The 13,660-nt window shown below is 38.1% G+C and overlaps 1 protein-coding gene across 7 annotated transcripts in view; it reads left to right on the forward strand.

Annotated features, from left to right (window-relative positions):
• LOC149192465 (protein METABOLIC NETWORK MODULATOR 1-like) overlaps positions 1–13,660 on the forward strand; it is a 93,528-nt gene that overhangs the window by 9,605 nt on the left and 70,263 nt on the right. Inside the window, exon 4 of one of the 7 annotated variants that reach the window (XM_089404615.1) lies at positions 9,287–9,551. The exons of the other annotated variants lie outside the window; for them this stretch is intronic. The gene's annotated coding sequence lies outside the window, so the exon portion shown is untranslated. The remainder of the gene's footprint in view (positions 1–9,286; positions 9,552–13,660) is intronic. 7 annotated transcript variants of the gene reach the window in all.

Genomic DNA, 13,660 nt, shown 5'->3' on the forward strand with positions numbered 1-13,660 from the left:
TGGAGGTTCTAGTTTTGGTTGTCGGTCTGTGCGAGAGACTCCTAGAAGACCACCACGACCAGCTTATACTCCTGGAGACTCTCGTGGCAAGGGCCACATGTAGATTTACAGTTTACTTGTCTTTTTTAGTTTCTATTAGACTTTAGTTTTCATAATTGTTGAGTTTTGAGTCCTTGACTCTTGACTCTTGACTCTTTCATATCATAATGATATTTTTTGTAAACAATATATCACTGTGACAATGAAAATTTGAAGTTTGAAGTTGGGCCTTGGCAATTATAACTCATTGGTAATGATTGTGAATTATGAATATGATGCTTCGTGAAAGACTAAAGTTGTTTCATTTCATTTCATTATTCATGTTTCATTTCATAAATTTATAACATTTCATATCATGTTAACAGTTAGAAGTTAGGACTTAGAAATATCTAAGATATTACTTCTTGTAATGGTTAAAGTTTAAACTTAGCTTACAAGTACAACTTTGGTGATCAATGATGATAAATGTTATTGAATTTTCAATTTTGAAAGCTTGAAGTTGAAACTTTAAGATTGAATTTGATGAATCATGATTCACGAGACTCAATATGTTGCAGTTGTAATATGTATTTTACTAACTTGTGGACATAGTTGATGAACTTGATGACGATTATAATTTCTAGATGATTGATGTGATATGGTTCAATGATGTGATACGGTTCAATGATCAATCTATGGTTTTTTTTTGTTTGTTTGTTATGTCTAATTCATCATTCTACATGTTTTTGTTGACATATATGTATCAAAAATTAAAAAATATAAAAATATATATATTTTTAAAAAATCGCTCCCGGATTCGCTCCCAAATCGGGAGCTTCTGAAAATGGTCGCTCCCGCTCCCGTTTTCGCTCCCGCTCCCAAGCAACATTGCTTGGAAAGTACCTGCGCACAAGCTGAGACAGAAACCCATCAAAGCATACAATAATGACGATCTATTAACTAAACATATCATTGAATCAAGAATACGATATACATCATATAAACACATGGATGGAAAAAGCTTAGAATTCTTTATTGATAGAAGGAAAGATTACAACCCATGTAGATGCATGCTTGATTTAGTGTCATCCTTCCAGCTTCAAACCCTTCTCTCCTCATGAAGCAACAATTTGACATCATCACAATACTCTTGCAAATCTCACTCAAACAACATTTCCTTAGCTCAAGAAGTTCCAATGTCCCCAAGCCTTTAATGGAGGAGGTTAAGCCATTAATGGCCCTCATGAATGCTTTGCCATAATTGGGAAGTGGTTCCATGGAGGAAGGGATAATGGATTAAGGTTCATTCATCTCCTTCCTCATCCAAAAGCGAGCCCAATCCATCTGGAAAATTCTAGAAGGATCCATTGGATGAGGAATCCAATGGATTCATTTCAAAAATTCGATGAATCTTGCTTAGCGCAGGCAGAACAAAGGCTAGGTGCGATGCATAACACCTAGAGAGTGCAGTTCTTGCAATGCATTGCAGCTTGATAAAGAGCCATATGCGTTGATTTCTCTAGGGGCATTTTTTGGATGAATGGTGACATGAAACTCTTGGGAGGCAAGCATGATGTAGGTTAACTTCATTAGGGAATGAAAACAACTGAATTAGGGGTTGATGTGCCCAAATTTTCCTGTAACAGTTGCCCCCTAAAGCATGAAGTCGAAAATAACCATGTCGATTGAGATGCTTTACCACTTGGAGAGAAGGTTTCGAAGCGGAAGGTGACCTGCATCAGTTACAATACATAATCATGATACTTTGATTTTTTCTCATAATCTAACTGAGGGAAGGCATACCCATGCTCAACTTTATAAACTTTCATTACATGTACAAATATAGTCGTCTACAGATGTAGACCCATGAATGGATGACCATGAATGTAAGGCCATTGTACAACTGATATAGTACTCTTGAAAAATATATCGCAGCCCGGATGGATGAAACTAGATCCAGGGTCTTCAATCTCATCCAATCTTTCACTCAATGTACAAGTTTAACCATGTGAATAGATGATCTGAGGTCGAACATGGAGAGACATTGTCTGATTACCAGCTAATGATGTAAGCCGTTAACAGACGCGAGAGGAATCACCGATAATGATAATGACCCTCAAGGTACTACAGTACATTCCGCATGGTGTGAATAAATGATTTCATGTTGAACACCATGTGAAGTCTTTCTGTTGAAGGCCATTGACGTCAGAAACCTGCCATTGATGTATGCAAGCCTCAAGGTATTGAAGGGGTGTTTCTAAGTCAACTTCTTGGATGATGTGCCAATTTCGACAAGAAGAAACTCATCGCAGGAGGGCCTTGATGTATCCCACATCAATGACACGAAACGAGGTAAATGATTTTGGAGATGAAACATCGACTGATGACACAAGGTTTAGGAATGGCGGGCATGAAAATGAAGGTTTACTGTATTGTAAAGGATGAAGTTTTGAACTGAATGACTTCTCTTGAACATATCGACGACACTGAAGTGAATTGGTAGCATTGACCCAAAACAAAGTGATGGATGGTATGATAGACCAACGGTGTGATAACCATCAAGTTGAATGACCCAACCCACAGTGACGGTAATGAGGTGAAAGTGTCATGTTCAAGAGCGACCTGCTACCAAAAGTGTTCCCAGTGTTTTCCCATTTTCCCCAGTCATTTTTGACCAGTACCTCTTTATTTTTTATCAAGCTTGAGGAGGATAACATATGCTTGTTGTATAATTCCACCCTTCAGGTGAATCCATCGCTATTTGATGTTTTAACGAGTCTAGCAAAGGTGAAACTCGGTCTTGTCTAGATGGACAAGTTTGTCGCTATTTGATGCTTTTAACGAGTTTAACGACAAAGATAACTCGGTCCTTTTCACATTTAGAGAGTCTGAAAAGGGACTAAAAGGAAACTCCACAAGTTCTTTTTCGTAAATTTGTCTCTCAAGTCCGAAAAAGCATAAAACAATACAAGAGAGAACCTATTGATCATGTTTGATCAACGAGTACCTTTTTCGTAGTTAATCTATCTCAGCCCGAAGAAGGGGTAAAACTATACTAAGTAGATATCGATTCTAATCCATTAACGAGCTAGAAACGACAAGTGCTTGGCAATCTTTTCATATTTAGAGAGTCTAAAAAGAGCTTAAAGAGGACTCCGCTTTGAGGAACGAGTGGTGTCTAGGGTAGCAACTGGTTCTGGTGATGTTGGAACTTCTCAAAACATGTTGATTTATGTGAAGAGTCTGACTAATAAGACCACTCATTACAGTTGTTCCTCAAAAAAGGTAAAACAACCAAGTGAAAGCATATGATCGGCCAAAGGGATGGTGGCGATGGGATGAAAACAACCAAGGCTTATCTAATGAAAACACTGATAGAATGGCAATCACAAGGGTTAAAAATGGAAATGGGTTCATTTTTAGACAAGCTTGAACCATAGGGAACTATGCTTGGATTTAGTTTCATGTTTACACAAGCTCGAAACTAAAAACTATGCTTGGATTCAATTTCATTTTTACACAAGCTTAAAACGAAAAACTTATGCTTGAATTGGTTTACACGCCCCCAGCATGATGAAAAGGAGAGTCTCCGGTAACTAGATGGAAGTCACTGCGGTGAAGCAGGACGATTATCCAACACCTTTTTGGCTTCGTCTAGATAGACAAAGGTGAATGGGGTGATTCCCTTCACATAACCTACAGGGAAACTTAACTTTACCATTAGGCGTTTGAAGAAACACTAAATTTGCCCATAACAAAATGGCGACTCTCTAGACCTAGTAGCTAGTCTAGAAACAACAGACAAAGTAATTCATCGCTTTTCCTATAGTTAACAGATAAGAGAAAGAAGAACAAAGGTGCCAACCTATAACTTCCGCTTGCTCCCTCTCTCCTTTGACCAATTTCGCCACTCCTCTCCGTACTTAACTCGCTTGGAAAGTACCTGCACACAAGCCAAGACAGAAACCCATCAAAGCATACAATAATGACGATCTGTTAACTAAACATATCATTGAATCAAGAATACGATATACATCATATAAACACATGGATGGAAAAAGCTTAGAATTCTTTATTGGTAGAAGGAAAGATTACAACCCATGTAGATGCATGCTCAATTCAGTGTCATCCTTCCAACTTCAAAACCTTCTCTCCTCATGAAGCAACATATTGACATCATCACAATACTCTTGCAAATCTCACCCAAACAACATTTCCTTAGCTCAAGAAGTTCCAACCTCCCCAAGCCTTTGAATGCTTGGTCCATTTATAGCTGAATGGAGGACGTTAAGCCATTAATGGCCCTCATGAATGCTTTGCCATAATTGGGAATTGGTTCCATGGAGGAAGGGATAATGGATTAAGGCTCATTCATCTCTTCCTCATCCAAAAGCGAGCCCAATCCATTTGGAAACTTCTAGAAGGATCCATTGGATGAGGAATCCAATGGATTCATTTCAAAAATTCGATGAATCTTGCTTAGCGCAGGCAGAACAAAGGCTAGGTGCGATGCATAGCACCCAGACAGTGCAGTTCTTGCAATGCATTGCAGCCTGATAAAGAGCCATCTGCGCTGATCTCTCTAGGGGCATTTTTTGGATGAATGGTGACATGAAACTCTTGGGAGGCAAGCATGATGTAGGTTAACTTCATTAGGGAATGAAAACAACTGAATTAGGGGTTGATGGACCCTAATAATATGGATCTGGAAGTCGGGGTTGATGTGCCCAAATTTTTCTATAACAGTGAGATACCACACTACCTCTAAAGGCACATACCCCATCCGGATGGTCATCAGGTATGTCCTTTTAGGACTATTCTTATCTTGGATTGACAATCCTCAAAGAATATCGTTCCTCTTCGACTACTCTTCTCTGGGATGCCCTATCTCATCCTCAAAGAGTATCGGTCTATAGGTTCACTTCTATCTTGGATTTTATGATCCTCAAGAAGTTTCAACCTCAGATGCTTATCTAATCTTTTGGACCCCATTCTTTCTTTATGGCCTTCACTAAGACTTACAGCTGTTAGTCCTGGTCAATCAGAAAAGAGATATCCACCAAACCAAGTTTACCTCTTAGGTACTCAAGCTTCTTGTTTGGTAATGCTTTTTTCAGAATATCAACTACCTGTTCATCTGTAGGAACATAATGTAGCTTCACGACCCCATCTCGTACTAGACTTCTGATATAGTGGTACTTATTATTTATATGCTTTGTCCTAGCATGGAACACCGGGTCTTCTGTTAATTTTATTTAGCTTTCATTATCACAATGTATACATGTAGGGCTAAGTGATCTTTCAAACAAATCAGATAGCAATTTCCTGAGTCAAACAACTTCTCTGCAAACTTCACTTGCAACAATGTACTTAGATTCAACACTACTCAAAGCAACAATATCCTGCTTCTTGTGCATCCATGAGACCATAGAAGATCCCAAACTAAAGCATCCACCTGTAGTGCTTCTACCATTTGTCTCACTGCCACCACGATTAGAATCTGTATATCCTACGAGTTAGATTTCATTACCAACTTATCGAAGGCAACGATGTATGGTCCCACGTAGATATCTCAGGATATGTTTGGTTGCTATCCAATGGTCATCCCTTGGCTCCATCTAAAATTGACTCAAAACATTTACTGCAAAACAAATGTCAGGTCTAGTATTTACCAAATACATTAAGGAGCCAATCAACTGTTTGTAACAAGAAGGATCCACCGAACTAGAATCTGAACTCCTCAACTTCTTTATATTGGTAATCATGGGAGTTGTCATTGGTTTGCTATCTATCATGCCAAATTTCTGTAGAATCTTGATCACATATTTTCCTTGACCAAGATATATCTCACTTGGTTTTTGCCAAATTTCTAGTCCCAAATAGTAATGCATGATCCCAAGATCCTTCATGTCGAATTTGGTTGCTAACTACTTCTTGCATTCCCATAGTTGATGCTCACAGTAACAAGTAGATCATCCACATATAAAAGTATGCTGATTGGTTCACCCTTGACCACTTTGATATGGAGGTTAGGGTCTGCGGTACTCTTGACAAATTCAAGTCTTAGTAAGTATGCATCCATTCTAGCATACCATGCCCTAGGTGCTTGCTTTACGCTGTATAGGGCCTTCTTCAATTCTACAAACATGTGTCTCCCTCTGATTGACTTAGGTTGTTCATTGTAAACCTCTTCATGAATATTCCCATTCAGAAATGTTGTTTTAACATCCATTTGATGGATGTTCCATCCCATAGTAGTAGCCAAATAATCAAGTGATCTAATTGTTGTATATCTAGCTGTAGGAGCAAAGGTTTCTTCAGAATCGATACCTTCTTTCTATGAGAAGCTTCTAGCTACAAATATGGCTTTGTACCTATCATTGCTCCCATCCACAACATGCTTTATCTTGAATATCCATTTAGAAGTGACTATGGATTTGTCACTTGGTCTAGGAACAATTTCCCAGACATCATTCTTCATAATTGACTAGTATTCCTCCTGCATTGCATTCCTCCACTCTTGATGTTTAGCTGCATATTCATAGGAGGAAGGTTCAACTTCTATGAGCTTTGTCATATAAGCTGCATAACCAGAATAGCTCTTAGGTCTTTTACTTTCTCTAAAGGTCCATTTTGTTGTGTGTCCTTCTGCTTCTCATAGAGTAGTTCTCAACCAAGCAGGCCTTTTTTGATTTTCAGGAATAATTATTTGTTGCACAGGCTCACTGGGACTTTCAACATCCTCTTGTGTTGAGGTGGGATCTTGACCATCATTGTCTTTCGAGATATCCTCAAAGATGGGTATCTCTTCTTCATCAGAATCGACTGGAATATCCTTGGATCTCTTGTAAGCCACATTTTCATCAAATATCACGTCTCTGCTTACTTCAATATGATGATGCCTTTCATACTGGTAGGATCCAACTTCTTCCTCTTGTCCTTTGGAATGTGTATATAAACAGGACATCAAAATATTCGAAGATGATCCACACTAGGCTTCTTTCCTATAAATGCTTCTTCCAGAGTCATGTTTTTGAGAATCTTATGAGGACTTCAATTTTGCAAGTAAACCACTGTTACACATGCTTCTCCCCATAAGAATTGAGGTAGGTCTTGATCATGTAGCTTGGTCATGACACATTCTTCAATTGTTCTATCCTTCCTTTCGGCCACACCACTTTGCTCATGATTATAAGGAACAATAAGCTCTCTCTTAATCCTTGCTTCCTTGCAAAATGCTATGAGCTCTTTGGAGGTATATTCTCCACCATTGTCAGACCTTAGGGTCTTGATCTTTCTTTCAGTCAAATTTTCTACTTCATTCTTGAATTCTTGAAACTTATCGAATACCTCATCCTTGTTCTTGAGGAGGTATAACCATGTCTTTCTTGAGAAATCATCGATGAATGTCACATAATTTTGATGATTTCCAAGAGACTTTACTGCCATAGGACCACACACATAAGAATGTATGAGTTCTAATATTTCCTTTGATCCGGTATCACTTCTTGCAAAGGGTTTCTTTATGTTTTTGCCTAGAGCACACCCCTTACAAATTCCTTCATGTTCTTCAATTCGGGGATTCCATTGACCATTTGATTTAGAGATGGCGAAACCTTGTAGTGAAGGTGTCCATACCTTCTATGTCATAGTTCAGAAGGGCTCACCAAGTGAACTAGGGCTTGAGGGAGAGGAGTAAGTAACCTAGACAAATTTCCCTCACGAATCCCAATTATCCTAGCACGATCAATACTAGAATCCCTTCCCCAAACCAAAACTTTGCCATCAACAAAAGCAATTCTATCACCTTTATCTTCTAGACAAGAAATAGAGAACAGATTTTTCTTCAAACCTGGAACATATAGAATATTATTGAGATGAATGCTCCCACCAGTCTCTAGCTCCAACGAGGTAGATCCAATTCCCTTCACTGGATAGCTCTTCTTATCTCCAAGTTCGACTGAATGAGAAGAGGTTCCTTTTGGCAAAGTCTGAAGTTGACTACATTCACCTGTCATGTGTCTAGAGGCTCCACTCTCTATAACCCATACATTGTCATCCTTGAAAGTGCCAGAGAGAGTGGAGAAGAAACTTCCATCTATTACTCCTTTTGATAGCTTGGAGATGATTTTCAGAATCCTTTCTTTGATAGTCATAGCAAAGTTCCCAAGAAACTTAGAACCTTCCTCAAAGTGCCAACTAAGATGTGACCTCCAGTCTCCTTCTTGAACCTTAGCTTTGATACCATGTTGGAAAATCAAGAATCTGTATATTATGTTTGAATTTCCTTACTTGATAATTACTTGTGATGTTAGTTGGCCTTTTATTGCTTCTTTAGTTCTTGTTCATTAAGCAATTACCAAAACAATGAAGATCACAAAGAGACAAAGTACACCAAATATAAGCTCCAAGCCAAGGCAAAACCCCTCCAAGGGGAAAACCTAAAATAATACTTTTCAAAATGAGACTAACAAGACCCAAAGACCAAAGCCCAGAATCCTCCCAAGCACCAAATCAGCCCACTAGCAAGATCTCTTCAAGGCAACTGCAAAACTTCGACCTTCTGTAGCTTCGCTCTAGAATTTCGGCTGTGCAATTTCACCTCAGAATTTCGGCCTCCTGCAATTGGCAGCGACAAAGAAAACCCTAGCAGCTTCACACGTGTCGATAGAAAGAGATAGTCTCCAAGAAACTTCAACTTCTTCTCTTCATCGTCTAGCTCTTTCTCCTCCTTCACTATTGCAGATCAAACTTGAGATGAGATGGTGCTACAAATGAGTCAAGCTCCTTCTATTTATAGCCTTCTTGAGGGGTTGAATAGCCCTCCTTTAGGCTGATTTCACCTTGACAGGGCCAACTTTGTCGTGGAGGAATAAATGGCTTTTCTTGACTTAAAATAAATATTTTTCTTGGTTACGATGAGTCTAGATGAGACTAAAATACATGGCATAATTTCTTCCTTGACCAAGAAAGACCTAGAAGCATGAAGAACATGCTTTTGACCTAGACTAGAGCATGAAACCCATGCTTTAAATAAATAAAATTTCCTTTTTCTTTCTTTATATACAAAATATACATTGTCATGATTACAAAGGTCATTATGATGACCAAACCTAGTTACAGTTTCCAACAAATGATTTCAAAGATTAAATGGTGAAAGTCTGTCCTTGAATGTGGGATAGGACAGTATGTTACAAGGCTAATTATACAGTGGTTTGGAAGGGGTAAACCACTGTGAGAAGGCTGACTGGTTAGGGTTGTCATACAGTGATTTGAAGGAAGGCAAATCAGTGTGAGAAAGCTATTGGTTGAGCCTATGTACAGTGATTTTGGAGTAGCATAGTCATTGTGAGAAGGCAGATTGTTTGAGCTGATGCATGCAAGGCTTTTGGAGCAGCATAAGACCCTTGTGAGCAGCTGATGTGTAGAGGTATTGGAAAAACAGTAACTCTGTGAGTATAGGTGGCAAAGGACCTACCAAGTGTTCAAGACAAGTGGACTGAAAGGGCTGTAGTCAAGCGCTTCCTCAGCAAGTCAAGTTTGTTCTTGTTCTTGGGTAGATTGATAGTCAAATGTTGTTGACTTCAAGCCCTAGTTTTCCTTGTATCAGGGCTAATTGTAAGGGCCATGATCTCTGGTATGGGAGCCCTATGTTTGTTGTATTAAAGTTGTAATATAAACAAGTTTTTGGTCTGCAAAAATATTGTGTACTTTGTTGATTCACTGCTGTTACATTTCTGCTGTGCAAAGTGCTTGGAGTTGTGTGTATTTCAGTGTGTTTGTGATCGTGTTTTAGACATAAACCTGATTCTGAAGTACTAGGGAAAAACCAACACTTGGGGTTTGACAGTTAATGTGATGCTGGCATGTTTGGAAGTTCCAAGGATTGGCTTGTAAAGCTTGATGGGATGCCTTGGTTGACCTTGGTAACAGTGTGGTTCAAGTTGTATTGAAGAGTCCTTGCTTGGAATGAGTTGAAATGACTTGTTGCACTAGCTTGGGAAGAGCTAAGCTATTGTACTTTATCTTCATATTGATGTGATTAGGAGTTGTACCTTTGTTGTCATAAAGTCTCTTACATCTGATTTTTTGATCTGGTTTCATGTGTTTTGAGCAAGTTCCATGGTTGTTTTGATATGCTGATTTATTGGGTTGATAAGGCTGGAATGTTAAGTAATTGGACATGCCTTAGATGAAACTTTAGATCTGAAATGTGCTGCTATATTTCCACTATTAATGAATCTAATTTTAAGATCTGCTTACTTGATTAGATATGTCCTAAGTGCTGTTGTGTTGATTTAATGTTGCAATATTTTGTTGTGTTTTTCTACTTGAGTTTGTCTAGGCTAGTGGTGGACAGATTTGAGATATTTGCAGGTGTCTTTCTGAATATTTCAGTTCTTCCCTAGAGCTGAAAGTTCTATGTTAATAAATATGTGACCTCATTGAAGTGAGGTGGAAATTTCAGATTGGCCAGATTTTTGAAATATCTACAATCACTGCGTGTCCTTAGTGTTTCATTTTACCTATCCCTTCTTGATGCTGTTACATGCCTCATACTTGGGTGAGAAGTGTTGATCTCCACCTCTTCTTTACCCCAAACTTGGCATGTCCTATTTTGTATGTTGCTTTTTGATAGAGTTTCTTTTCCCCTACCCCTTCCTGATGTGGTTATATGCCTCACATTGGAGTAAGAAGTGCTGCTTGGTCTCCAGCTCCATTTTTACCACATATGTGGCATGTCCTCTCCCATTTCCTTGGGTTCCTTCCAGGTTCATGACTCTTATCTTATCTTATGTGAACTAATTCTTTTGTGTGCCAACACCAGAACTTTCTACTCCATTGGATGTTTAATTTTAGGTTTTCTTGTACTATGTTTTCTTCTTTTGGATTGAAGTTGTCTCTATGATTTTGCTGTTTTTTTTAAGTGTTTCTTTTCTATTTGTCTTTCTTGTAGCATTCTTCTTGTACGTTGATTTCCAATACCTTTTTATCTACTCGGCAACTTTCTTCTGCAAAGTTTTTAAAACACTTTTTGCATTGCAGTTACATGAATTTTTCTTCTTTTAAGACCTCTTGGCTTATGGCTATTTTTTTCTTGTCTATTTTCATTGTTTATTTGTATAATACTAGCCTAGATCCATTTTAACTCCGGATCTACCAAGCGCCGAGAGGGATAAAATCTCTTCACACGCAATATTTATAATTATTAATTTTAGTTTTTTTGTATTTTTATTTTTATATTTTATTAAATTTTTTAATTATATTTTAATTGTTATGTAATTTGACTGAGTCAAAATGTTTACATAACATCACATAACATAACATAACCTTACAACATCTCTTCCATACTGGGATGGAGAGCGCCTCTCGATGCAATCAACTTAGCCTTAATTCTACTTGATAGAAAAGCTATTTTGAACTATCTCATATGGAATGCTTGTCTTTAATATGACCAAGATTATTTATATATTCTTTCCATGCGATTCCATCTATTTCTAGTTATGGTTGGCTCTCATATCTCACATTTGTATGGCCACATTGAAGTTATGAGTGTTTGGAAGAAGGAGAGTATCAATATCCAATCCCAAATCTTTATTTTCTTGCATTTGTAATTTAGTAATAAAGTTGCCTTCCACTCACCTTGTAATCTTTCCCTTGTGCATGCCTCCCAATTTAACTTTTCACATGCCACTTTCTTTTGTGCTCCTTGATGATGGGTAACAAGTTCACTTGAACATTGGGCACCAATAATAATTTGATGGAATGTAATCTAAAAATTGAATGGACAAATCAATTAACCACAAAAGCCCACACAATTCAATCCATCCCTAGGTTTTATAATTTTGGGTGATATCTAGGCATTATTTTTTTTAAGCTAAGTTGGTTCTAATTGGTTTCCTTCTGTAGTGAAAATAGTGCAAGCTTAATCTTGTATGTTGTACACATTGTTCTTCACTTCCAAACGAAAGTCCTCAATGTTGAGACTTATTGTTTAGATGTGGGTTGATCATGTTAACAAAATATCTAAAAATGTAATGATTGCAATTTTGAGGACTAGGGGTGTAATGTTAGCAAGTGTGTGTGTGTGATAGATAAGATAAGATAAATATGCTAATGTCCAACAAATGACCACAAAATTTGGTCAATGGGATTGCTGAGTACAATGATGTCAATACCAAGTATGAGTACTAAGCAGTCACCTATATAAAGAATAAGACAAAGTAAAAACATGAAGTTTATATGTGAAAGCAAGAGAAAAATGTGAGAAAACCCTTGGATCCAAGTGTGGGCTGTTGCAACGAGAGGGAGATATGCAAAGCAAAAGGATCTAGGGATTGGGTCATGATCCACTAAGTCTACTAACCCTAACATTCAATGCCGAATGAAGAAAACTCAAGATAAGATGATGCCCAAAAGAAGAGTTTGTGAAAGGACTGGACCTCTTGTATGATCGTTTGGTTGTTGTAACTTGCCACTGATGTCTGGGCAATCTGCTCTGCTTGTTGATAAGGGATCTAGTTTGGCAACATCTTAGAGGTCTCTGGGGAAGTAGAATGGCCCCTTTGGTCTGTACTAATTTGAAGCTAGAAGTAATGCTATCATTAGCATGTCTCTTAGTGCCCCTATTTGATGGGAGCACCATAAAGAAGGAGGTGATCCACTGCAAAGGATCTAGCCTAGGAGGAGGCAAGAGAGCGTGGGTAAGAAGCTTGAGGGCCTCCTGCATGGAAGGAGCTAGACATCTCTGGTTTGAGTACTAGAAGAAATTGGAAAGAGTCTAGATGCCTTTGGACATGAAATGAAATTTCCCATGGATCTCATAATAAATGGGGCAACAAAAAATGAAGTGCTCCTTTGACTCTCTCTTAGAGATGGCATAGATGACAAATTTTGTTTGAACGATTTATTTGGTGGTCTGTCTAAATTTGTAGTTGATGAGAACCAACTTTGAATTGTCCTAAGGGAATCTAGAGGGTGTGCATCCAATGGCGAAGCGTGTAATGGGGATTGAAAATGAGTTCATTCCTCAAAATCAAGAAATGCTCAACATAGAAGTCCATCTTCAAACATAACCCGCCCTAAGGGTTAATCCAAGTAACCTATACATATTTCCTGTAATCCTTGTGATTGATTGTGTTCATCTCTTACTTGGTTGGAAAGAGGTGGTCCGGTGCACATAGGGAATAACTAAATGGAGGAAGCTAATCTAGTGTCATACAAACCCCAAGTAAGGAGATTCAAAACTCCGATATACTAGCATCAAGATTAAGCCGAAGGACTAGCTGATGAAATGGACTCTAATGAATGGTAGGAAGTAGGCCAACGATAGTTAAATTGATTTTATTAAACAACCACGAGACCAATTGGTGCATGAGAAAAAATATTACATCTTTGCCAAGCAATCCTTCAACCATTACAAAGGAAAGAAAGGAAAAACTAATAAACCAAAAGAACAAGAGCTTGGTTCATTTCAATTAAATTACAATCTATGGGAGGAAAGATTTTAGCCCCTCATATGGAACTCATCTAGGTTACCCTTATGGAGTGTGTTAATCTTCTTTGTTTGGTGGCTTCCAACACCTTGGTTTTGTGAAACATCATCCTTGCCATTGTCTTTGTAGTGTCTTCACTTGGTTGT

Source organism: Pinus tabuliformis, chromosome 2_2, assembly GCF_031772625.1.
Source record: "Pinus tabuliformis cultivar Carrire ecotype Pingquan chromosome 2_2, CPIR1, whole genome shotgun sequence".
Classification (NCBI taxonomy): Eukaryota; Viridiplantae; Streptophyta; class Pinopsida; order Pinales; family Pinaceae; genus Pinus; species Pinus tabuliformis.